The 25,534-nt window shown below is 34.2% G+C and overlaps 1 protein-coding gene and 1 pseudogene across 4 annotated transcripts in view; one reads left to right on the top strand and one right to left on the bottom strand.

The window, feature by feature from the left end:
• Znrf2 (zinc and ring finger 2) overlaps positions 1-25,534 on the top strand; it is a 148,224-nt gene that overhangs the window by 46,769 nt on the left and 75,921 nt on the right. The window lies entirely within an intron of this gene.
• On the bottom strand, positions 22,285-23,297 carry LOC101725974 (MKI67 FHA domain-interacting nucleolar phosphoprotein pseudogene; annotated as a pseudogene).

Below are 25,534 nucleotides of genomic sequence, written 5' to 3'. Positions count from 1 at the left end.
TAAATCTTATATGAAAAATGTAGTAGCACTTTGTTAATCAGAGATTTCTCAGATAACAAAAATGTTGGGAGGAATACAATTTAACATTGAAAGGAGCATTTACTTTGGACAGTCTTTTCCAAACTGATTTAGGCAACCTCCTCCCATTGTGTTAGCAATTATTTTGAATAGTAAATGTACTTGTTTGTTATATCGTAACTTTTTTGCCTTATGAAATTGAATTGGCTACTTTCTATAATGTAGTTGAAGTTTAGTTACTTAAGTTCTCATTCAGACCCAAAATTTGAGGCATTGGGCTTGTTTTCCATACTTCCTCTATTAACTCCTTACTGTACTCCATAGATGTCTGCTACAGGTGTCTTTAAAATAAATATCCTTAAATCTTAAGTTTCTAAGATAAAAGCACAATAATATCTTTGCACACAATTTTAGTATTCTGCAAATTTACTTTTATATAATCTAGAATACAGTCTTCTAGAATACAGTTATGATACATGACAGTTTTTAATTTCATGATTTGTATTCAAACCATTACATTTTTCTACTAGATTACTTGTTTGGTATCTAAGAAAATAAACCCTATAACCTTTTGTTTGGGGATATTGTAAACCAAAGGTTTAGGTTTTATTTATTTATTTATTTGGTACTGGGGATTGAACTGGGGTCCTTGTGCTTGTGGGGCAGGCGGCAGAACCACTGAGCTAGATCCCCAGCTCAAGATTTAGGTTTTAAATACTCAATAGTGTTCTGTTTCCAAAATTAGTAAACTTCATATAACAAGTAATGTGACTATTTAGCCATTCTTAAAGTAGCTAGGTCTGAATCTCTTAATATTTTAAAGTGTATATTAACTATCTTTAAACATTCACAGCAAGAAGCAAAATACCTTTTTTTTTTCTTTCTGGTACCAGGGATCAAACTTAGGACCTTGTGCTTGTGAGGCAGGCATGGCGCCACTGAGCTAAATCCCTGGCTTTTTTGGTTTTTTGAGACAGAGTCTCATTATGTAGTTCACACTGGTCTTGAACTCACTTTGTAGCTCACGCTGGCCTCAAACTCACAGAGATCCTCCTGCCTCAGCCTCCCAAGTACTGGAATTACAGGCATGCATCACAAGGCCGGCTGAAGCAAAATATCTTAATATCCTCTTCATTTTAAAAAAAATCTATATAGTAGTTTTTTAAGTTTTAAAACTAGCCCTTAAGAAAGGAGTTTAAATGGACTGATTTGTAAGGCACAGAAAAATTAGTTATGTGTCTACTGTTACTAGGCTAGGGGAATTCTAAAACTCCCTTGTTTAAAGGCAGAGCCTTCACATTGTCACATCATATTGATGATGAACCTGTATGAAAACTGACCTCTTTAATGCCTAAGCAAAGCATGAGGTGAGTTAGATAATCTCTGAAACTCATTCTTTTTAGTCATCTGTACTCTTTAGTTTCCTTAGTACTGATTTCCAGTCACATAGATTGAACCTCAGAATTGTGTTAATGCTCAAACAAGAAATTTTTTTCATCTTATTAACTTAAAACTTTTGTTGCCTTTCCTCAAGTAGCTAGATTTGAAGTGTTGAAATTTCCTTGGAAAGTATATGTTAATTTGATTGTCGATAAACATTCACAACTAGCAAGAATAGTTGGGCTTTTTTTTTTTTCCATTAAGTTTATTGGTACATTTTAGGTGTAAAATACAGTTACATTCATCATTGGGATCTTGTACCATTACATGAGTATGAGTATCTTGGTTCTTATTTTTCTTTTCCCCTTCCCCTGCCCTCCCTTCACCCCCTCCACCCTTCCCTATTTGCAAAGACTTTGTTTCCATTTTTTTTCTTTTCTCATATTTTTTCTTTTCCCTTCTTTCCTTTCCCTGCCCGACCCCTCCCACTTCTCCTGCTTCTTTAGACCTTTTCTTCCTATTACACAATATCAATTATACATTTTTAAAATTGCAATATCAAGATCTAGGAGACATTACCACAGATTTTACAGAATTTAAAAGGATATAGAAAGCATATTACAAAAATCTTTTGAAATAAATTTGACAACTTCTAAGGAGTACCTTGGAAGACAAATTAATGAAACTAACTCTGGAGGAAATATAAAATTTAAATAGCACCTATTGAAGAAAGTATATTCCTAGCTTGAAAACCTACCTATATGACAATAGGCTCATATACATTTTAACTGATAAATTATATCAAACATTTAAAGCAGAAAAAAGAAGGAACACTTCTCCCCTCATTTTAGGAAATCAACATTGTACTAATCCTAAAACTGGATAAAGATAATAGAAGAAAAAAAGTATGAACATAGATAGAAATTTGTTTAACAAAACAAACTATTAGAAGTCAAATCTGGCAGTATGTAGAAAGTGGTTTTATTATAGGGATGGCAGTGTTGGTTCAGCATTGGAAGATCCACACCCATAAGTCATCATTTTAACAAAGGAAAAGAAAAAGCCATATGAACCTGTCAGTAGTTGCAGAAAAAGTATTGGACTAAATTCTGCAGCTGTTCATGGAAAAAGCTATCAGGACACTAGAAGTAGAACAGAACCTTCTCAACAGATTAAAGACATGTACTCCATACTTCCAGCAAAAATGCTTTATATGAATGGAGAAGATACAATGCTTTCTCCCTAAAGTGGGGAACAAGGGCGGATATGCCTGCTCTTCATCTGTCCATTAAATTTTGAAACATAAGCCCAAACCAAAATAGTCTGGGAATAAAATGACACAATTAGGATAGGATTGGCAAGGTAGAAGTAAAATCTTTATATGTAGATGAAATGATCATCTACAGAGAAAATACTAAGAAATCCCTAGGAGCCCCTAGAACTTGTATTAGAATTTAGCAGGATTAGAAAACACAAGGTATATATAAAAATTCAGGTCTGTGTATACTTGCTATAAATGAAGAATTGGATATTGAAATTTAAACGTTATGTAAGAGTACAAAGGACCTAGAAAAGTAAAAAGAAAAAAAAAAACAGTGTTGGAAGACAATTAGTGCCTAATTTTAAGACTTCCTGTAAAGCTACAGTAATCAAGGCAGTGTTGGTATGAGGAAAGACATGTAGATCATTGGAATAAAACAGAGAATCTAGAAATAGAACCACACATCTATGGTCCACTGAGTTTTGAAAGATTGTTTAACATTAACATTTTATAGATGATAAACTCAATTCAAGAGCAGAGGATAAGATAGTGTTTTCAGCAAATGGCACTAGAACACCTGGTATCCTTGTATAAAAAATTAACCCCAACCCTTTATTTCCATACATAAAAATAACTTGAAAGGATTTATGAACCTAAATATAAAAGCCTAAAAGTATAAAACTTTAAGTAGAAATTATAAGGGAAAATGTTTATGAATTTATGGTAGGCAAGAACTACCTAGGATACAAAAAACATGATGTATAAAAGAAAAAAATTGATAAATGAGATTCCATCAAAATTTAGAACTTTAAATGACATTGTTAAAATGAAGAGTAGTGCTTAAACAGACCATATTTACAATGCATATAACCTATGATCAGAATATATAAAGAACTCTTACAGCTTATTAATAGACAACCAATTAAAAAGTAGACACAAGAAGATAATAAATAGCCAGTACAACACAAGGAAAGGTGTACATCAGAATCAGAAAAATACTAATCAGTACAATAATAAGATTGAATTATACACTCATTAGGGAGATGAAGTTAAAAGTTTTAAAAGCCTTGTCATGACTTTTTCTTTTTGTTGGATTCTCCTCCATTGTGTTTAATTTGTCACACTCATTGGATTCATTCTGCTGGGCTTCCTTGAGTTGTGATCCTCATTGTCTTTTCCTAGGATATTATCTAAAATTTTTTGGAGTGCTCGTTTTGTATTCATGAAGTTCCTAAGGTGCTCTTTATCATGAAAGTATCTTATTTCTCCATCAATTTTGAAAGATAGTTTTGCAGGGTACATCAATCTGGGTTGGAGGCTGTTTTCTTTCAGGGCTTGGAATATGTCACTCCAAGCTCTTCTTGCCTTGAGGGTTTGTATTGAGAAGTCTGCTGTGATTCTGATGGGCTTTCCTTTGTATGTGATTTCTTTTCTCTCACTGCTTGTAGAATTTTGTTCTGTTGGGTTTCTGGAATCCTAACAATTATATTCCTATGTGTAGACTTTTTTTTGATCAAGGCTAGTTGGAGTCCTATATGCCTCACTTATCTGTATGTCAGGTTCTTTTCCCCTCCTTGGGAAGTTTTCTGCCATCACTTCTGTGAACAGCCTTTTTATGTCATCTGCACTCTCTCCTGTTTCCTCCTTGACTTCAATCAGTCTTATGTTATTCCTCTTTGCATTATCTAGCAGCTGCTAGATTGATTTCTCGTGTTCCCTTACAATTTTAAAGCAATTTTTCTTTTCCTGGTCACTAATTGCAATCTTATCTTCTATATCTGAAATTCTGTCCTCACATTGGGTCATTCTGCTGTGTAGACTTTCAGTGGAGTTTTTAATCTCCTGGAAATCTGTTTTTATGTGTTTTATGGATTCCATTTGTTTCCTATATTGGGATTCCATCATGTTCCTCAGCTCCTCTTTTTTTTATCTTTGTCCTCTCTAGATTTATTAATCATGTCTTACACTATGGGCACAATCTCTGTTGTTATCTGAGAAATTATTTCTTATTTCATTTTTTCCAGATCCTCTTTTGTTGCCAGTTCAGGGAGTCCAGGTGGTTGAGTATCAGAGTGTTCCGTCTCGTTTCCTTTTAGGGTTGCTGTAGGTGATCTGGAAGTCTGTGTTTGAGGCTTGTTTATGTGTCTTCTCATTTCCACGGGGGTGCTGCGGGCACTGGCATGGCTCACCTCCTCTGCCCTGGGAGTGGTGGAATGACGGCCAGGGAGCCTCCTCCTGGGCGCCGGGATTCAGTTGGGCTTATTTTTAAGCTGGATATATTTGCAGGCAAAGTCCCCAATAGAGTGAGCTCTAGAAATTTTTATATAAGTTGGTGATGTAGAGTTTCACATTCATTCTCACAGAGATAATACTTTAAATGTTGACTTGGTTTTCAAATTAGCTCACAACAGTTTTATTTTCAAAATAAATAATATGTCTGAACACTCAAATTCTAGTACCCCCCCCCCAAATTTGCCCTGCTAGTTGGCAGGTGGCTGAGCAGAGATTCTACAGGAGGCTGAGGCAATCATGGCAGGAAATGGATCCCAGATGCTGTGGGTAATGTAGTGTTTAGTGTTGTCTTTTGCAGATAGTATTTTGACAAGGTGGAAAAAATTTAGAATGCCACATGGTTTTTCCCAATAAAGATTGCCCTTAAGTCAGGGACTGCCTATTTCATATATTTTCCTTCTCTTTCATGTGTTTGTTTAATTTACAGACCTAGTAATTTCTTGTACACATTGTGTACTGAATGCAACTTTTGTAAGTTCAGAGCCTGTCTTCATTTCCTTGTTTGCCATCTTCAAAAATGTCTCAAAATAAACCAAAAAAAAGAAATATTACTAGTAAATTTTTAGTCTCAGTTTTATCAGCCTTCAGAATACATTGGATGAGTCTATTTTATTATATCATACAAAGTTGGTTTTAATTTAGAATTCTTTGATTAAAAGGAGTTTTATGTTTAAGAAATTTTACATTTATTTGTACTTGTTATTGTGTATGTACCATGTGCACCTGTAGGTGGTTCAACTTGGAATAATAAATAATAGTTGTCTTCTAAGCATGAATATAAACTTATATAGTAAATCAAAGCAAAGCAGCTGTTCAGCATCATCAGAAGTATACCAGCTCTATGCACAGAGCAAGATGTGACTATTAACTGTGAAAGTAAACATACTTGATTGAAAGACAACTTGTTCTTCAATGAAAGTGAAGGAAAGAGCCCAAACTTCTGTATTGTCCATTGGAGACTTCTTAAGGACTTCCAGTGTTTCAAATATAAGTTGTATCAGGTGGTGAGCATCTTCTGATTGCATCCAGTAGCCAGCACCTTAATTCTAGTGTGTATGTGCAGCCTTCTAATGATCTGAATTCCCATTAGCATACTTGCATGAATATGTTTTCCCCCTTTGTAGATACAGTCTGGCCCCCTAGGTATTTGAAGTTCCATTTTAAGATGTAAACTTGCTTTATGCCTTACATATTGCATTTTCTTGGTTTAAAGATTTCTCTCTCACACACATATTGTAATCTTTCTGAGATGAGGATACTTTTTGAAATTGGCGTGTCTCTTACACATTGAAGTTTAAACAAATAAATACAACCAGGATAGTTAATGCAGTGGTAGAGCTTTTGGTTAGCATGTCCAAGGCCCAGGATTGGATCTGTAGCCCCATAGAACAAAAACAAAACATTGACAACCACCAAGTAGAATTTTGAAGAAAGGTCGTTATGATTGCCTGAGCATTGTGAACTTTGTCTTCTGTGGAAAATTTCTGTTAATATGATTTGATATCTCTTCATTTATTTGAATTGGTGGTTTCTGTGGTTGAGTTTTAAATTAGATGTGGATCCCTAATTGTGGTTTTAAATGACTTCAGAAGCATTACTTTATAAAGCAGCACTGAAGTGAAGTTGTTCTCTACATTATAAATTGATTTTTGTCCGTAGAGTAAAATTAAAGGCAATGGAAAGTGTCAAATTCCTAATTCTGTATTATAGAAATCTCAAGATAGGTAATATCCCAAAAGAGTTTGGTAAAAACAAAAACAAAATCCACATAGAATTCCTATAGAAAAATACAGTCTCCATTAAAGGTAAACTTGTGTTGAAAAATACATGTAAAAGGAATGAGAGTCAGCATGTATGATTAGAATTACTGCCCTCAAGAATTTTAAAATGATGGTAAATGTTTATTTTTCAAATCATTAAAATTTTAAAAGGATGACTAGGAAACAAGGGAAAAAAATAAGATTGAATAAACAATACAGAAATTTGAAAAAGATTCAAATTCAACTCTTTAAACATGAATCATTGAAAACTCACTGAGGAGGTTTAGCAGCAGATTAAACGGCAAGGAGAAGTAGTAAATTATATAGATCTGAGGAATTTATTATATAGAGTATAACAGACAATGAGTAATAGAAAATGTGAAAGGTATATGGCGTACAGCCTGAAATGAGAACATTCATCATATATATAATATATGTCTGATAAAAGAGATGGAATTGAGAGGGACAGTATTTTAAGGGAAATGACAGGAAACCTTTTACAATTCCTAAAATTTGGAATTCTCAGATTGAAATAGCACAGTAAATTCATACATAGAGGCACCATAAATTAGATACTGAGCAAAAAGCGAAGAATGCTAAAATAGCCTGAAAAATAAAATTTTACCTTGTTCCATTTGTATTAGCATTTCTAAAATGCGTCTTGATTTTTTGGAATAATTTGAAATTTAGCAGTGTAGTTACCAAAATTGTAATCCCATTTTAAATTCAGTTTTACTGCCCTTCTGTAAACATATAACTGCCCAAAAGCAATATAGTACCAGTTTGGGTTTAAAATATTGTAAGGTGTAGTAGTACTTTGTACAAGTACAAACTTTAAATTCAGCTTTCTTAGTTCAGTTCCCAATTCTATCATTTAATAGCTATGATAATTTCATCTTAGACTCTCACCTATAAAAAAATAATATTTGAAATGGTACCAGTTTTCATAGAGTTATTTTGAGAATCAAACAAATTGTGCATAGTTCTTCATGGGTAGTGCTAAGTAAGACAGACTGTTATTGTTCAGAAATACTGCCTTTGACTTTGAGACCTACACATAGAGTAAATGCCCTGTTGTTTAACACACTAACATCTAAAGTTCTTTTTTGATATTCTTACAATTATTTAATCACAGTTGGAAGTCCATATAGTTCTATAACGAAGGAGTAGGGGATGGTATGCCATTTTGTGCTATCATATAATGTGATGATTTATTTTGTTTTTGGTACCAGGGATCAAACTCAGAACCCTGTGCTTGCGAGGCAGGTGCCACTGAGCTAAATCCCCAGCCCTATAATGTGATGATTTAAAGCTGCCATTTAGTGGGGAAAATAATATTCCTACTTTTTATAAGCAACATGGTGGCCTATACATTTGAAATCTGTAGTTTCAATTTGATAAGTGATAGATATACTGGAATTCTAGAAGAAGTTAACCTTTATAAAAAGCTGGCTACATCAATAAATGTGTTTTGAAATATGTTCTTTATGGCTTGTTATAAAAGAGGCATAGAAAAGAAATGAAAAGAACTTAGTTCAAGTTGGGTATGGTGGTGCATGTCCATAATCTCAGCTACTTGGGAGTCTGAGGCAAGAGGATTGGAAGTTAAAAGTCCAGTTTAGGAAACTTACACCTTGTGTCAAAATAAAATTTAAAAACAGACTGGGAATGTAGAGCTTTTGGTTAGACAATCCCAAGAGCTTGGTGCCAGTGGCGAGAGTTGTCGGGATCAGAGGGTGGATTATGGGTCCTCACAGATCTTGAAGCCATGAAGTAGATTTCAGATTGCATTTCTGATTTCATTTAATGACTTAATTTGTCTTATCTCATATATCTTTTTATAAACTTCGCCTTTTTGGATGTTCTTCTTTTTTTCCTTTTTCTTTCTTTCTTTTTTTAAAAATTCATTTCAATTCCAAGAAATCTCATTTGGGTTTAAGAAAAAAATTAGGAGAAACAAAACAATGCAAGGGACAAAGTAAAGAGCATAATGGTCTCCAAAGCAAGTTTTCTCCCCTTGCCCACAATTATTATTTTGATTAAGATGTGATGTTAACAGATGCCTTTTAAAGGAATTCTAATAGAAATATATTTCCAAATTTATCTCATTTTTGTATTTCCTCTGTTGAGCAAAGCTAAGATTTAGCCCCCATCTGTGAACAATTTTACCTTTTTGCCAAATTATATATAGGTATATATAGTAAAAGATACATTAATATTTAGGTGTTTTTACTTCTTGAAAAGATGAAGATTTGGAGGGAAAGGGGTCGCTATTTAGGAATAACTAGGTAAGAATAGTTGGCAGTAAGGAGAAATGATAAAAGAGAATCCAAGGTGAAAAGATAAATAGATAAATTAAGATAAAAAGATAAATTAAGGCCGTGTAATGAAATTCTTTTAAAATTGGTTTGGAATTTGGAAGGTTAAAGACCAGTTTAGAGAATGGTACAGTTGTTTACATTGGTTTAGTACTCTGCAAGGGTTAGGTGATGTAGTGGGGGGGCAGGTTGGGGGAGAGACATTATAAAGAAAGGGAGAGCTGGGTTTAGTGACTCCTGGAAATGATCTGGAGTTGGCAGTAGAGTGACTCAAAAAGGTGTAAAGAGATTGTGAGACTACCTAGCTGCTCTGAACATTATACCAGGGATGTGATCTTTGCAAAATGTGAAAATTATGAAATGTGAGTTTTAGTTTTCCAAAAGAGAATAGTACAGTTTTTCTAAAGGATCAATCATTGAATATGTTATTGAGCTCAAAAATGATTTTAAGAGGGGATCGCTAAAGAAATGGGTTGTGAATATTTTTCCAGTGACTATTATTTGTACAAAACTTTAAAAAGTGAACCCCCCAAGTCACCTTTGTCATGATAATCCATACCAATGCGTAGGTAGGTTTTGCTTCAGAGGTGGCCTGGAGACAAGTCTTCCCAGCCATACAATACAGTATTTGTTTTCAGGGAGGTCAGTATTAACACAGTGGTTGCTGTTTTAAAATTTTAAATGTTTTAAGGTAACATAATAGTAATAAAAATATTCTAGATAATATTCCTTTGCCATCTAAATATTCATAATACATTTATGATTTTTCATTTTCTAGTAGATTGATCTTGGACTTCCAAACTTCCTGGTTTTCAGCACCTTCTAGATCATTGTTCCTTGTGTCTTCTTTTATCGTTGTCCTTTAAAACTCTATTTATTAGCATTCCTCTCAATTCCTTGTAATTTTTTTTTTATAAAGGATCTCTATATAACTGAAAAATCTTTTGACACTTGTCACCTAGCCACCTAGATTTTGTTTCTAAATACCATTCTCTCTTTTTTTTTTCTTTTTTCTTTTTTTTTGGTACCAGGATTGAACCTAAATACCATTCTCTGGTAAAAGTAAATAGGCTTCTTTGAAAAATGGTTTATTGATTCTAGGAGTAGAGCATGGAAAATCAAGATAAGCCTTAAGCACAATGTAGTGTCTGAAAAGGAAATGCTCAAAAACCCAAAGGATGAGGTCATATCAAAAAGACACAGGAACCAACCTTGAAAGAATTCCCAATGGCTAAAGCTGAAATTGAGCAACAGAATTAATATAGCATGGTATTGGATTATAACATAAAATATAAAATAAACACTGTACATCTAGTCTATACTGATAAAAATGAATGAATAATGTTTTCTATACAGAAAAGTTTTAAAAAGCTTAACTTTGATGCTTAGTCCTGAGAGGCAAACCATACATTTTGTTGAATGTTTTTTCATTTCTAGAATTTTCAAGCCAGGTGTGGTGGCACATGCCTGTATAATCCCTGTATTTGGGAGGCTGAGGCAGGAGGTTTACCACAGGTTCAAGGCCACCCTGGGCTACATAATGAATGAGTTCAAGGCCAGCCTGGGCTACATAATGAATGAGTTCAAGGCCAACCTGAACAAAAGAATTTTGTAAAAATAATTTTCTTTTCTTTCTTTCTTTTTTTTTATTATTAAGTTTATTGGTACATTTTAGGTATACAATATGATGGCATTCATCATTGGGAATTTGTATCTTTACGTGATATATCTTGGTTCTTATTTTTTTCCCCATTCCCCTGCTCTCCCCTCAACCCCTCCACCCCTCCCTATTTACAAAGACTTTGTTTCTTCCTTTTCTCATATTTATTCCTTTCCCTTCCCCATCCCTCCTATTTCCCCTTCCCTTTTGGGCTGTATCTTCCTATTTCATATTATCTGTTATACATTTTGATCCTTATTTACACTTTGAGTTTCTCACACCAGAGAAACTATTCGGTATTTACACATGTGTGTCCTATTTATTTCACTTAAGAGTATTGCCTCAATGTGCATCCATTTAGCTATAAATGTCTCTAGTTTCTCATTCTTTATGGCTGAGTAGTACTCCATTTTATTTAAAAAACCACATCTTCTTTATCCAGTCACCAGTTGATGGGTATTTGTGCTGTTTCCAAGTTTTGATTTTTTGAAACAGGTTCTCTCCATGTAGTCCAGGAGGTTGGCTTTGAATTCACTGTGTATCCCAAGCTGGCCTTGATCTCACAGCAGTTCTACTGCCTCAGCCTCCCAAGTGCTGGAATTAAATGAATGTACCACCACATCAGGCTACAAAATAATTTTCTGCCACATAATTCTAATGCACAGTGTATGGTCTCTCTGATTTTAAGTAGTCTCAAGATATACTAAAACATTAAAAAAAAAAAAGATGTACTAAAACATTGTGTGTGTAGTATATGTATAATTTGAACCACACACACCTGGTTTATCATCAGTATCACAAGTAGATCAAAAGGATTTAGGGGAATGAGAATTGCTGTTGTAAACCCCAGAAACTAAGATAATGTTCTTTTCCACAGGTTTTAGGAGGAAGATGTGAGTTAACTTTTTGGGGGTTTATTTTGTGGAACTCTTTTTTTTTTTTTGGTACTGGGGATCGAACTCTATATGTGGAATTCTTATAGTGGCGACTCCTGTTCACAAAGTCTTAAATTAATTTCAGATTTTTTTTTCTTATATACTCTGTAAGTACACATACGTGAATATAAAGTACGTTTTGTTACTCATTAACCAGGCTAACCTGGACCCTATGTGTTTTACCCTTCCTGTTAAGGAACATGGTTTGTCTCTATTATTTGTTTGGATTCATAGAAATTCTGTCTTCACTGTTAAATTAAATCTATTTCTAGTATTGTTGAGAATGGCAGTTGTTTTTGTCATGTGAACTTTAAACTGATTTTTCTGGTATAAAGAGATGGTATTGGTTTTAGGTGAGTGCTTGGATTTTCTTAATGTCATCTGCAGTGAAGATAGTGTTTTCAAGTGCTTTTGTGCACACATTTTGTCTCTGATTTACTGCTGGTAGTTGAATGCATTGGGCATGTCTGTCTTATTATTACTGTATGTTTAGTGTTGCCCTATTTAATGGATGCTTGATTTGAATTTTATTAAATCATCTTTATTGTGTATGTCATTTTTTCTCTTTCCCAGTAAAAAACAATTTTATTAAATACTTTTTCCTTATTTGTTGATAAAGTATATTGATAGGTTTTTCAAATGTTCTAATTGAGTTGATTTCTAATGTTGCTGGATTTTTAACTCTTTAACATGGTTATTATTTTTTTAAAACGTCACTACCAAGGATATGCATAAAGGAAATGCAAATAAATGAATTGAAAAGCTTCTATCTTTTCTCTGGAATAATTTGAGTAATTCAGGGAGTTTTATTCTTTTCTAGCAGATACAAAGCAATTTTAGAACCACCTATACTTTAAAAAAGATTTTGACAGTCTTTCATTAGTGTATTCATATTCTACTATTTCCACAATTTGTTTCACTAGAAGGTAATCTTTTCCTTGTAAATTTCCTAATTACTGTCTCTAGTACTGTATGTAACATTTTCTTACAATTTCAATCTTTTAAATATTTTGGTTTTATTGCTTCGTTCATTTTAGGCTTATATGTCATTTTAGGCTTATATGTTTTAGGCTAGCTAAAATAATTAATTGCTACTTTCAAAGAAGAAACGTTAAAGTTCTAAAGCTAAAATTAGTAAGTACCAAATAAAACTAATTTATTTTCTTTTAGTCTTTAATTTTTTTTTTTTTTTTGGTACCAGGGATTGAACTCTGGTCCTTGCGTTTTCGAGGCAGATGGTGGAACCACTGAGCTAAATCCCTGGCCCCTAGTCTTTAATTTTAATAAAATTTAATTAAAAAAAATTTTTTTGAGTCTCCCCAAATTGTCCAGGCTGGGCTCAAACTTAGTCTTCCTGCCTCAGCTTCTCAGAGTTCTGGAATTATAACTGTGCACTACCATACCTGGCAAATATTTTTCTTATGATTGCTTTAATTTACCTCAGGTTTTAATGACATTTTTGTTGTTGATTTCTAAACAGTTTCCTCCTTGATTCAAGGATTAACGAGAAAAAATGCTTCATAATTTCAAAAGTCTTCATAATTTCAAAGATTTTGATGGGGAAGGAGATATGCATTGGGAAGTAATTTTCATCATAACAATACAGAAGGCCACCCATGCTTCTCTGATTCTGAAAGTCTTTGATGTTGCCTTTGTGATAAAGCACATCATCGATTTCTGTTAATTGCAAATGTAAGAGAAATAATGTTTTCTATAGAGTGAAAAATCTACTCTATTTTTCTAATACATAAATTGCGTTTGGTTATATTACTGAGGTATTCTGTATCTTCCTGTGCATGTGGACAGATGTTTGGTCCACATAGTCTGACAGATTTAGGAAGAAGTTTGTTAAGGTACCCACACTCTGACTATAGTTTTACCAGTTTTTCTCATACTTAAAGTCTTGTTTTAGTGATATTTGCCCTGCAGCATTTTTTTTCTGGCTTTGTATATTTTGTAGCTATGTTATTAACACAAATATTTGTGACTTCCTTTTTTTTTTTTTTTTTTTTTTTGGTACTGGGGATCAAACTCAGGACCTTGTGCTTGCGAGACAGGTGGCTGAACCACTGAGCTAAATCCCCGGCCCTGTGACTTCCTTTTTTGGATTTAAATTTTTTATAATATTTTCTTCTCTGACCCATGTGAGACTTTCAGCCTTATAGTCTCCTGCATCATCATCATCATCATCATCATCATCATCACCATCACCATCACCACTTTGTGTGTGTGTGTGTGTGTGTGTGTGTGTGTGTGTGTGTGGTAGTGCTGGGGATCAAATACCTGGTGCATCACGAAGCTGCACCCACAGCCCTCTAGTATTACTTTGACTTAGGCTTGTTAAAAGCTGTGGAGTCTGTTTATTCCAACTTGCAAGCTAACAAGTTAACTTGTCTTAGTTGTGTGGATTCCAGCAGAAGGCATGAAATTCTTGAGTCCGAATCCAAGACCTATATTACTTGCAGCAGTAACAATAGCAAGAATACCTTTTTGAAAGTTTCCAGAAGCATCTATTTCCATATGCTCATATGAAGAGGGCCAGATAACATTGGTACACTCAATTGCATTACAAAAAAGGAATCCGGAGCTTAGGGAACCTGAATCTTTTTATCTTGAGAAGTAAGAGGTCTGGCCTTTGCTTTGGTGTGTAAACTATCTCTGCTTTCCAAGGCTACTTACTGTACAAATTGCCATGAAAAGATAGTCTAACTAAACAAAAACAGAAGAGAAACTCATGACAGTTGTCTCCCAAAAGTGATTCCTCTTATTTGCCTTATCCTGCCGTCATTGCTTCCTCTCTCTCCTCTTTTAACACTGATCTTAATTTTCTTTTTCAATAAATAATACTGTATGTTTCCATTGTTCTAAAGAAGAGATACAAGGAAATCTAGTGAAATGTCTCCTCACTTTAGTTCAATTCCCCTTTACAGTGGTAGCCAATATGACCAGATTATTGTGAGCCTTCCAAAGATATTTAATACATATGCAAGCATTTGTACATATATTCTTCTTACATGCACACTTTACATAGTGATGCCATGCTGTGCATAGTTTTGAATGTTTTTCGTTATATATGTTGGCAGTCACTCCAAATGAACTTCATCATTCTTCCTTACAATTACTTTATATTTCATAGGTAAATACACCACATTTTCTTATAGATGGACTTTTAAATTGTTCTGGGTGTTTCAATGTGTATATGTATATATACATATACGTACATATGTTTGAATGTATATATCTGTGGGATTATGTATCCTTGATTTGTCAGGGATGTTTGTATTTCTGATAATTACCATATATTACATTTTCATAGATACTTGGGTCTAGCTCTGGACATCTTTTTCTCTTCTATTGATCTAAATGCTTAGTCCTGTTTCAGTTTCATTCTGTTCTTGTCAGGTTAGTTTTTATACCTTGTCCCAATATTCAGGCATTCTTCTCTTCAGTTTTCTTTTGTCTAAATATTTCTGTCCTTTTTTGGTTGGTATTTCCTCTGTGAACTTTAGAATTGTCTAATTTTGAAATAAAAATCTCTTTTCCAGTATTTATGTATAATTTATTGCCCTTCAGTTTTATGCACTCCACTCATTTCCAAAGTTAATTAAAGGCCATCGCGTTTTTCTTCTAATTCAGCAAGGTTGTTTCATGCAACTGCACTACAGTTAGATTATTTTATAACATTTGTTCTCAATCTTATAATTTCATCAGTTTTTAATTTGCAGGCATTAAAGTACATTTTATGGTATAAATTTCAATGTTTTGACAGAGCATAGCATCACATATTCATAAAGGATCATACAAAATAGAATCACCACTGTAAAATATTGTTTCCTGTATCTTACTCTTCTTCACTCCCAGAATGTACCTCTGACAGCCACTCTGCTGGCTTCTTTTATTTCACTACATCCATATCATTTTGCACTTGATAACTCACTTATTTTTATCTTGGAATAACATTCCTTTATATACCACAGTTTTGTTTATACCTTCACTTATGAAAGGAAATCTTGGGTGCTTCCAGTAGTTTTTGGCAATTACAAACAAAGCTGTCATAAATACATAAGTGTAGGTTTTTGTGTAAGCATATTTTTAAAATCAGTAGGTAAATATGTAGCAACACAATGTTAGATCCTATAGTAGGGTAGGTCTCTTGGTGTTTTTAAAGTAAATGTCACATTCAGTTACAGATTATGATTGACTTGGCATTAGGCTTTTCTATGTAAGAAGATGGTTTACCTGCTCCCACTTTGTTCCCCCCCCCCAATGTCTTAAGGCATCTTTATAGAGTGCATTATACATGTCTTAGTTTATTTTTAAATATCATAAAACATTGTTATTTGTAGAAGTAATGGTCTTTGATTTCTCTTATTAAGAAAATGTCTAACCTCTCATTGAGGTTTTTTTGTAAGTTTTTTCATAATCTGTGGTTTTCCAAGTATATAATCATATGTAGAAATAAAGATTATTTTATCTCCTATTTGAAAATGTTTATACTTTGAAATTCTTTTACTTGTTTTGGCTGCTGTGTCTAGAATAATGTTACATTAAGATAATAGTTGACATTTTTATCAGGGTTTTTATTTCTTTTCGATCATGTCTACTGTTTCACCCTTAACAGAGTGCTGGAAATGTATTGGCAGGTAAAATTATCTTTCTTGAGTCATATTTAATGTTATGTTTACTTCAGAAAGAAATAATTTAGGAAACTTTATTTCTATGTTCTGGAAATATATAAATATAAATAGGATTTCAATCATATACTTTTAAAGAGTTGGTATAATTCCCTGTGGCAATGTCTAGACCTTATCTTTTTTTGAAGGATCCCGCTTAAACAACTATTTATTTTACTTTGGAAACTAATGTCTGACAAATTTCTGTCTTTAATCAGTTTTCTTTATAGAAAACGATCAGCCTCATTGCCTCATAAAACTGACCAAAGAAATCTCTAATGATATTTACTTTCTATCATAATGTGATTGTTCCCTCAATCTGTCCTTTTTTGCCATACTGGGGAACTCAGAAGCGCTCTGCCTCTGACCTACACACCCAGCCCTTTTAGTTTTTTATTTTGAGACAGAATCTCTCAAGTTGACCAGGCAGGACTTTGAATTTTCAGTCCTCCTGTCTCAGCCTTCCTGAGTGCTAGGATACAGGAACCTGACTCCCAATTTATTCTTAATTTACATATTTGTGTTTGTACCTCGCTAACCTTTTTATTGTTAGCTAACAGTTGCTTTCTTTTGCTTTCCTGGGGCATGCTTTTTTTGAGTTTAATTTGTTGAGGATATTACTTGATTTATTTACTTTCATCTTTATTTTTCAGCTTAAGTATGCAAGCTATGAATTTTTCTCTAAAGATGTTTTAACTCTGTTCCATAGGTTTTGATAAATACTGTTTTTATTATTGTCACTTTTTTTGGGGGTGACTCATTACACAGAATTGAACCCAGGGGCTCTATACCATTGAGCTACATCCCCAGCCCTGGGATATCTTCTTTAACACGAAAGTTATGTGATAATATCTTTAAATATACAAATGTTGAGAAACTATACCAGTGATGGCAAACCTGTGGCATGCTTGCTACAGTGGGGTGTTGGTATAATTAAAAGCTCTAAAAAGGTTAACCATTACTGCTCTCACCGTGGTCTTGCCATTTGTTTTCTAGTTCTGCTGCATTTTCGTAAGAGAATGTTGTTTGTATTATTTCTACATTTTTTAAATTTACCATGATTTTCGTTCCTAATACATGATCAGTTTTGGCAGATGTTCAATATTCATGGTCAGTTTAAATGTTCTTTAATATCCATTTAAGGTTCACTTGCTCTCCCATGGGCCAAGGTGAATTAAAGTCTAGTACCAGTAATGTTTGTATTTTTCTGTATAGCGCATAGACTTTTTTTGCTTCATGAATGTTGATGCTGTTATTGGGTATAAACATTTACAGTTATTATTACTTGGGTGTAAATTGCATTTTTCAGTATTATGAAAGCTCCTGTCTGCTTTAAAAACTTTTCCTTAGATTCAACTTTACATCATAATAAGACTATATATATAATTCATTCATTTCGTTTAGTTTTTATTAGGCTGATACATTGTTTTCTATATATTTTTTTCAGTTTGTATTTTTTAATTTTTATTGGTACATTTTAGGTATACAATAGAATGACATTCATCATTGGAAATTTGCACCTTTACTCTTGGTTCTTATTTTTTTTCCCCATTCCCCTGCCCTCCCTTCAACCCCTCCATCCCTCCCTATTTACAAAGACTTTGTTTCCATTTTTTCATTTTCTCATACTAATTCCATTCCCTTCTTTCCTTTCCCCTGCCCCTCCCACTTCCCCTTTGCCTCAGTTTGTAATTTTTACTAATACGTGTTTGCAGTACATAATGATTACTTTTTTGAGGGGCAGTTGGTACATGCGCATAAAACATCTCAATTTCTTTTCATCACACACCCCTTCTTCCCTCCCTTTCTCACCATCTTGATCCCCTTCTCATTTGAAAAAATTCTGTGTCCTTCCTTTTATCTATCATGTATTTTGCTCTTTATTTGTATTTTAGGTTTCACATGTAAGAGAAACCACGCAATATATAAGTTTGTGTGTCTAATTTATTTCACTTATCATTATGGTCTCCAGGTACATCTGTTTTCCTACAAATGACTCAAATTTATCCTTTATGGCCCACTAGTTCTACATTATCTGTAAATACCACATTTTCTTTATGCATCTGTTGATGGACATAGAGGCATCTTCCAAGATTTCCTGTTAAAAGAGTTTTGTTGCTATAAACATGAGTATGCATGTATCACTGTAATATGATGTCTTTAACTATTTTAGGAAGATACCTGGAAGGGGAATAGCTGGGTCAAGTGAAATTTCTAGTTTTAGCTTTCTGAGGGATTTCCATACTGACTTTGATGGTGGTTGTACTAATTTACATTCTTATCAGCAATGAAGCAGGGTTCCTTTTCTCCTGCAGCCTCACCAGCATTGTTATTATTTGATTTCTTGATGATAGACATTCTGTCTGGACTAAGATAGAATCTTAATGTTTTAATTTGCATTTCTGTAATGGCCATAGATGATGAACATTGTTTTCAGGTATTTATTGACCATCTGTACTTCTTCAAAGAAGTGTCTGTTTATTTCAGTTGCTCATTTTTTGATTGAGTCTTTTACTTGGAGGGGGTCTGATTATTTTAAGTTCTGTGTATAGATTAGATACTAGTCTCTTGACCAAGGAATAGCTGGCAAAATCTTTTTCCCATTTTATAGGTTTACTTTTCACTTTGTTGGTTGTTTCTTTTGGTGTTATAGAAGCTTTTTAATTTGATATGATCATTTTTGTTGATTCTTGGTACTATTTCCTGTGTAACTAGGGTTCTGTTCAGAAAGTCCTTGCCTACTCCTATGACTTCAAGAGTTTTACCTATTTTATCTTCTAGCAGTTTGAGTAATTCTGTTTTAACATTTAGTTCTTTGACCCATTTTGATTTCAGTTTAGAACATAGTGAAAGATATGAGTCTAGAGTCAATCTTCTGCAAGTGGGTAGCCAGTTTTCCCAACACTATTAAAGAGGCTATGGTTCCTCCAGTTTATGTTTTTGGCCTCTCTATGAAAGATCAAATAGTTGAATGTGCTTAGGGTTGTTTCTGCATCCTCTGTTCTGTCCCATTGATCCTCACGTCTGGTTTTGTGCCAGTACCATGCTGTTTTTATAACTATAAGCCTTGTAATATTGCTTTTGCTATTCTGGGTCTCTTCTGGTTTAATATGAATTTTAGGATTATTTTCTCCAGTTCTATAAAGAATGGTATTGTATTTTGATTAGATTGCTTTAAATCTGTATATCAATTTTGGAAGTATGGCCATTTTGACAATTTTGGTTCTGCCTGTAGTAGTGGCACGCATGCCACAGTGGGCTGTTTGTATCATTGAAAGCTCTAAATTAAAGTTTATCATCACTGGCTTATAGGAACAGGGGATATCTTTCCATTTTCTGATGTCCTTTTTGATTTCTTTTTTCACAATGTTGTAGTTTTTGTTGTACAGGTATTTCACTTCCTTAGGTTATAAGGTCATAAGTATTTAATTTTTCCTTAGGTCATAAGTATTTAATTTTTCTTGGTGCTATTGTAAATAGTATTTTTTTCCTAATTTCGTTCTCATTAGTGTACAGGAATGCTACTGATTTCTTTGTGTTGGTTTCATATCCTACTATATTACTGAATTTGGTTATTATTTCTAAGTCTTTGGAGGATTTTTTTTTTTGTCTTCTAAGTAGAGGATCAAGTCATCTGCAAATAATAATTTGACTTTGTCCTTTCCTATACATACCCCTTTTATTTCTATTTCTTGCCTAATTGCTCTTGCTAATGTTTCGAATACTGTATTGAACAGGAGTGGTGATAGTGGACATCCTTGCCTTGTTCCTGATTTTAAAGGCTTTCAGTTTTTACCCATTTAATATGATGTTGGCTAGTTGATTTGTCATAAATGGCCTTTATCAAATTGAGATAAAGTCCTTCAATACCTATTTTCTTCAGAGTATTTGTCATGAATGAATGTTAGATTTTGTCAAAGGCTTTTTCTGTGTCTGTTGACATAATCGTATGATTTTGTCCAAGCTTTTATTTATGTGATGTATTATGTTTATTGATTTGTATATGTTGAATCATCCTTGAGTCCATGAGATATCTTTTTAATGATTTGTTGAAGTTTGTTTGCCACTATATTGATGAGGATTTTTGCATTTGTATTCATTAAAGAGATTAGTCCCTGGTTCTCTTTTTCAGTTGGGTCCTTGTGTGCTTTTGGAATCAGGGTAATGCTAGCTTTCAGAAATGACTTTGGGAATACTGCTTCCCTTTCAATTTCATTAGTTTGAGGAGTATTGGTATTAGATCTTCCCTAAAGTTCTTAAAGAATTCAGTAGTCAGTCCATTTGGACCTGGGATTTTCTTAGTTGGAAGGTTTTTTAAAAATTACTGCTTCAGTTTTACTGACTATAATTGAATTATTCAGGGTTTTATATCTTCTTGGTTAACTTTTGATAATTCTTTGTATCTAGGACAGGCTTCTGATGTAGTTGAAACAGTCTGTGTTTTGGCAGTATCCATTGTGATTTCACCTTGCTCATTTCTTTTCTTTCTATTTTATTTCATTTACTTATTCAATCTTCTTTTGGAGATGGGAACTTGCTATGTAGTTCAAGCTGGCCTTGAACTCACTATGTAGCCCAGGCTGGTCTTGAATTTGTAATAGTCCTCCTGCCTCAGCCTTCTGAGTGCTGGGATTACAGGCATGTAATTCAGCTAACTATGCCCAGCTAACCTTTCCTATTGCTAATTACATTTATTTGTTCTTTCCTTTCCTTTTTTTTGCTAAGACCTTTATGGGTTTGTCTTTTGTTTATTCTTTTGAAGAAACTACTCTTTGATTCATTGATCTATCAATTCTTTGTATTGTTTTCATTGATTTCTGCTCTGATCTTTATAATTTCTTAGCTTGTACTGACTTTGAATTTGGAGTGTTTTTGTTTTTCTAGGACCTTGAAGTGTACATCCTTAAGTTATTTATTTGGGCTCAGTCTCATTTGCTGATATGGGCATTCATACCTATAAAGTTCCATCTTAAAAAAAAAAAAGTTCCATCTTAGGACCGCTTTCATTGTGTCTTGAAGGTTCTAGTATGTTGTACTGCCGTTATTGTTTAATTCTAGGAACTGTCTTTCTTTGATTTTTCTGTGTGACCCATTGATTATTCAAGAGTAGTATTCTTTAATTTTCATATGTTTACATAATTTGTATTGTTTCTTTGCCATTGATTTCTAGTTTTATTGTACTATGAGCTGATAATATGCATGGGATAATTTCAGTTTATTTGCATTTATTAATCATGCTTTATTGGCTAGTGTGTGGTCTGTTTTGGAGAAAGTTACATGTGTTGCTGCGAAGAATATCTATTGTGTTGTTTTGGGTGGAACATTATGTAAATAGCTATTGAGTCCATTTGTTCAAAGGTTTGGTTCAACTCTCATTATTTCTTTGTTGATTGTTTTTTGGTCTAGTTATCTAATTATGACAGTGGGGTGTTGAAGTCCCCCACTACAATTGTATTGATGTTTATCTGATCTTTTATGTCCAACAGTGTTTATTTTATGAAGTTGGGCATGCCTGGTGTTCAATACATATATATTTATATTATCTCTTTCATTGAATTGTTCTCTTAACAAATATGTAGTGACCTTCTTTATCTCTTTGAACTAGTTTTGGATTGAAATCCATTTTGTCTGAAAAGACAGTAGATCGTCCTGCTTTTTGGGTTCTCATTGCATGTAATGTTGTTTTCCATCCTTTGATTTTTAGTCTGTGGATTTCTTTCTTTTTTTTCAAGCAAAACTGATGAACTTCATTTGCTGGTGGCAAAAGGCCACAACCCTTCAGTACTTCAACCTGCAGTCAACAGTGACGTATAGGCAAGGTAAACCAAGGGGAGCTAAACACAAAAGTAGGAGACCAGGACAAAGGCACTGTGAGCCTGCACTGCAGGCTGCAATGTTCCCCAGATCTCATCAAGGGCAGATAAGCCAAAATTACTCACTGCTTTCCTTACAGATCTGAAACAATCAGTATGTTTTTCCTCTGAAGGTCTTAATAGTTGATTTGGTTGTATCTAGTGTAATACAGGAGTCAGCCCTTACAACAAATCACAGTTTCTTGTAAGGTATGCTGCACACAGTACATTCAAAATCACTGTTTGCTTTTTCTTCACCTTTGTCTTTTTTCCCCTGAATGAGTGGGTGTTGGAGTCTCTGGTGTTTCCTTTACACTGGATACAGGCTGTTTGAAGACTATTTCATCATCTTTATCATCATTCATTTCAGCCACTTAAGATTTTCATTTCTCCAAAAATGTTGGTGTACAAACTGGTGTGGCACTCTGGCTATCCACAGTCTTATTGGGAGTGACAAAAGAGCCTTTTGAAACCCTTTTCTTCTTCTTCTTAGGTATGCCTGAAGCCTTATTCTTTTTTACAGAAATCTCTTTTTTGTCTGAAACCTCTTTCTTCTTGGTAGATAAAACTATTGAAGGAAAATTATAATCAATTCCTTTTGCAATTAATTTCTTCCTTAGTAATTTTTCTTTCTTTTTAAAGCAATCTTCCATCCGCAACTTTTGTAGAAGTGTCCGCTTATGATTATACTGTTTCACTGCTGGGTATACTGGATGATGATATGGAACTTGCCAGCCTTTAAAAAGATCTTTATGTACCTTTTTGGGCGGCATAAAACGACAGACCAGGAGTCTTTCACCGAAGAGGTAGTTGTGCATCGTTTCAGCCACTATCTTGGCAACATCCCCAGATGCAAACTCCACAAAGGCATAGCCTCTGCTATTTCCAGTCCTTTTACTTCTGGACAGTCTGAATCTTGTAATATTGCCAAATTGGGAGAAATATTCTTTGATCTGGGATTCAAAAAGTACTGGAGGTAGGTGACCCACAAAAATTACTCCAGGCGTAAGTTCTTCTTTCTTTTTTTGCTCTTGTTTTTTTTGCTGGGTCACGCGACGCCGAACCTGCTCCACTTCCTTCTGAAATTCGCCTTCTTCCTGGGGATTCAGAGACAGAATTGGCGCGGCAGGACCAGAAAACACTGCCATGCTGAGAGCGCCCCAGCACCCCGGCTCAATCTGTTGATTTCTTTTGATATAAATGTGTTTCTTGTATACAGCATATCCTTGGGTTTTGTTTATTGATGAGTTCTGCTCATCTGTGTTTTTTGATTGGGAATTTAGACCATTTATATTGGCAGTTAGTACAGAGAGGTATTGACTTACTTATTCCTGTCATTACATTATTTTTCCATTTGATTCCTTTTCTTTCCCTTCTACTTAACTACTCAACCTACCTGTTGTATTCACTGTATTAGATTTTTTTAGCATTGCTCATTTCATTGTCTGTTTCTAGGGTATCGTTGAGAATTTTTTGGAGTACTGCTTTGGTTGTCCTGGATTTCTTTAGGTGCTCATTGTCATGGAAGTATCTTATTACTCCATCAGTTTTTTTTAATTCATTAAGTTTTTTGGTACATTTTAGGTATACAATATGATGACATTCATCATTGGGAATTTTTTCTTTTACATCATATATTTTATTTCTTACTTTTTTCCCCATTCCTCTGTCCTCCCCTCAACCCCTCCACTCCTCCCTGTTTACAAAGACTTTGTTTTTGTTTTTTCCTTTTCTCATATATTTTCCTTTCCCTTCTTGTTTTGTTTTTGTTTTTTTGGTTCCAGGGATCGAACTTCCTTTCCCTTCTTTCCTTCCTCCTCCCGCTTCCCCTTTGGACCTTTTCTTCCTATTTCACATTATTTATTATACATTTTGATCCTCATTTACACTTTGAGTTTCTCACACCAGAGAAACTGTTTGCTATTTACATATGTGTGTCCTATTTATTTCATGTAAGAGTATGGCCTCAATGAGCATCCATTTAGCTATAAATGTCTCTAATGTCTCATTCTTTATGGCTGTGTAGTACTCCATTTTATATTTTTAAAAAACCCATTTTCTTTATCCACTTTACCGATTTGATGGGCAATTGGGCTGTTTCCAAGTTTAAGCTATCACAAATTGTGCCGCTATAAACATGGATGCTCATATATTGCTGTGGTATGATGCTTAATTCTTTTGGTAAGATACCCAGCAGGGGAAACCTGGATCAAATGGGACCTCTAATCCTAGTGTTTTGAAGTATCTCCATACTGTCTTCCACAGTGATTGCACCAGTGTACACTCCCATCAACAGTGGAGAAGGGTTCCTTTTTTCCCCACAACACCGCCAGCATTTGTTATTGGTTGATTTCTTGATAGCAGCCATTTTTTTTGGAGTGAGGTGGAATCTCAGTGTTGTTTTCATTTGCATCTCTCAGATGACCAGTGATGTTGAGCATTTTTTCATATGTTTATTTGCTGTTTCTACTTACTTGTCTGTGAAATGTCTATTCATTTCAGATGCCCATTTTTGGATTGGGTCTTTAAATTTGGGAGGTCTGATTTTTTTAAAAGTTCTTTATATATTCTAGATAGCAGACCTTTGTCTGAGGAATAGCTGGTAAAAAAATTTTTCCCACATTGTGGGTTGTCTCTTCACTCTGTTAGTGGTTTATCTTGCTGTGCAGAAGCTTTTTAATAAGAGATCCCAGTTGTTGATTTCTTTTGGTAGTTCACGTGCACCTGAGGTTTTATTCATAAAGTCTTTTCCTACATCAGTGTCTTCAAGAGTTCTACCTAACCTCTCTTCCAACAGGTTAGTATTTCTGTTTTAATATTTAGATCTTTACTCCATCTTGATTTTAGTTTAGTGCATGGTGAGAGATACAGGTCTAGTTCTAATTTTTGGCAAATTGAAGCCCACTTTTTCCAGCACCATTTATTAAAGAGTCTATCTTTCCTCCAGCGAGGATGTTTGGCTCCTTTGTCAAAGATGAAGTGGCTGAGTATGTCTGGAGTTGGTTCTGCATCTTCTAAGCTGTTCCGTTGATCCTCGGGTCTGTTTCTTTGCTATTACCATGGCGGGTTTTGTTTTTGTTTTGTTTTGTTTTGTACTAGGAATTCAGCTGAGGACATTGTGCTTGCCAGGCAGTCATGATGCCACTGAGCTAAATCCCCGCTCATCATGATGTTTTTATAACAGTAGCTTTGTGGTATAGTTTCAAGTTGGGGATTGTGATACCCCCTACCTTATCTTTGTTACCTGGAATTGGTTTTGCTCTTCTAGGTCTCTTCTGGTTCCAAATGAGTTTTTGGATTATTTTCTCAAGTTCTGTGAAATAATGCTGTTGGAATTTCAGTTGGGATTGCTTTGAATCTATATAACAGTTTTGGAAGTATGGCC

Source organism: Heterocephalus glaber, unplaced genomic scaffold, assembly GCF_053883595.1.
Source record: "Heterocephalus glaber isolate CG9 unplaced genomic scaffold, H.glaber_assembly_v1.0 deba00000676, whole genome shotgun sequence".
In the NCBI taxonomy this organism is placed as follows: domain Eukaryota; kingdom Metazoa; phylum Chordata; class Mammalia; order Rodentia; family Bathyergidae; genus Heterocephalus; species Heterocephalus glaber.
Note: the sequence above shows the minus strand (reverse complement) of the source record. Positions and strands in the feature narration are given on the sequence as shown.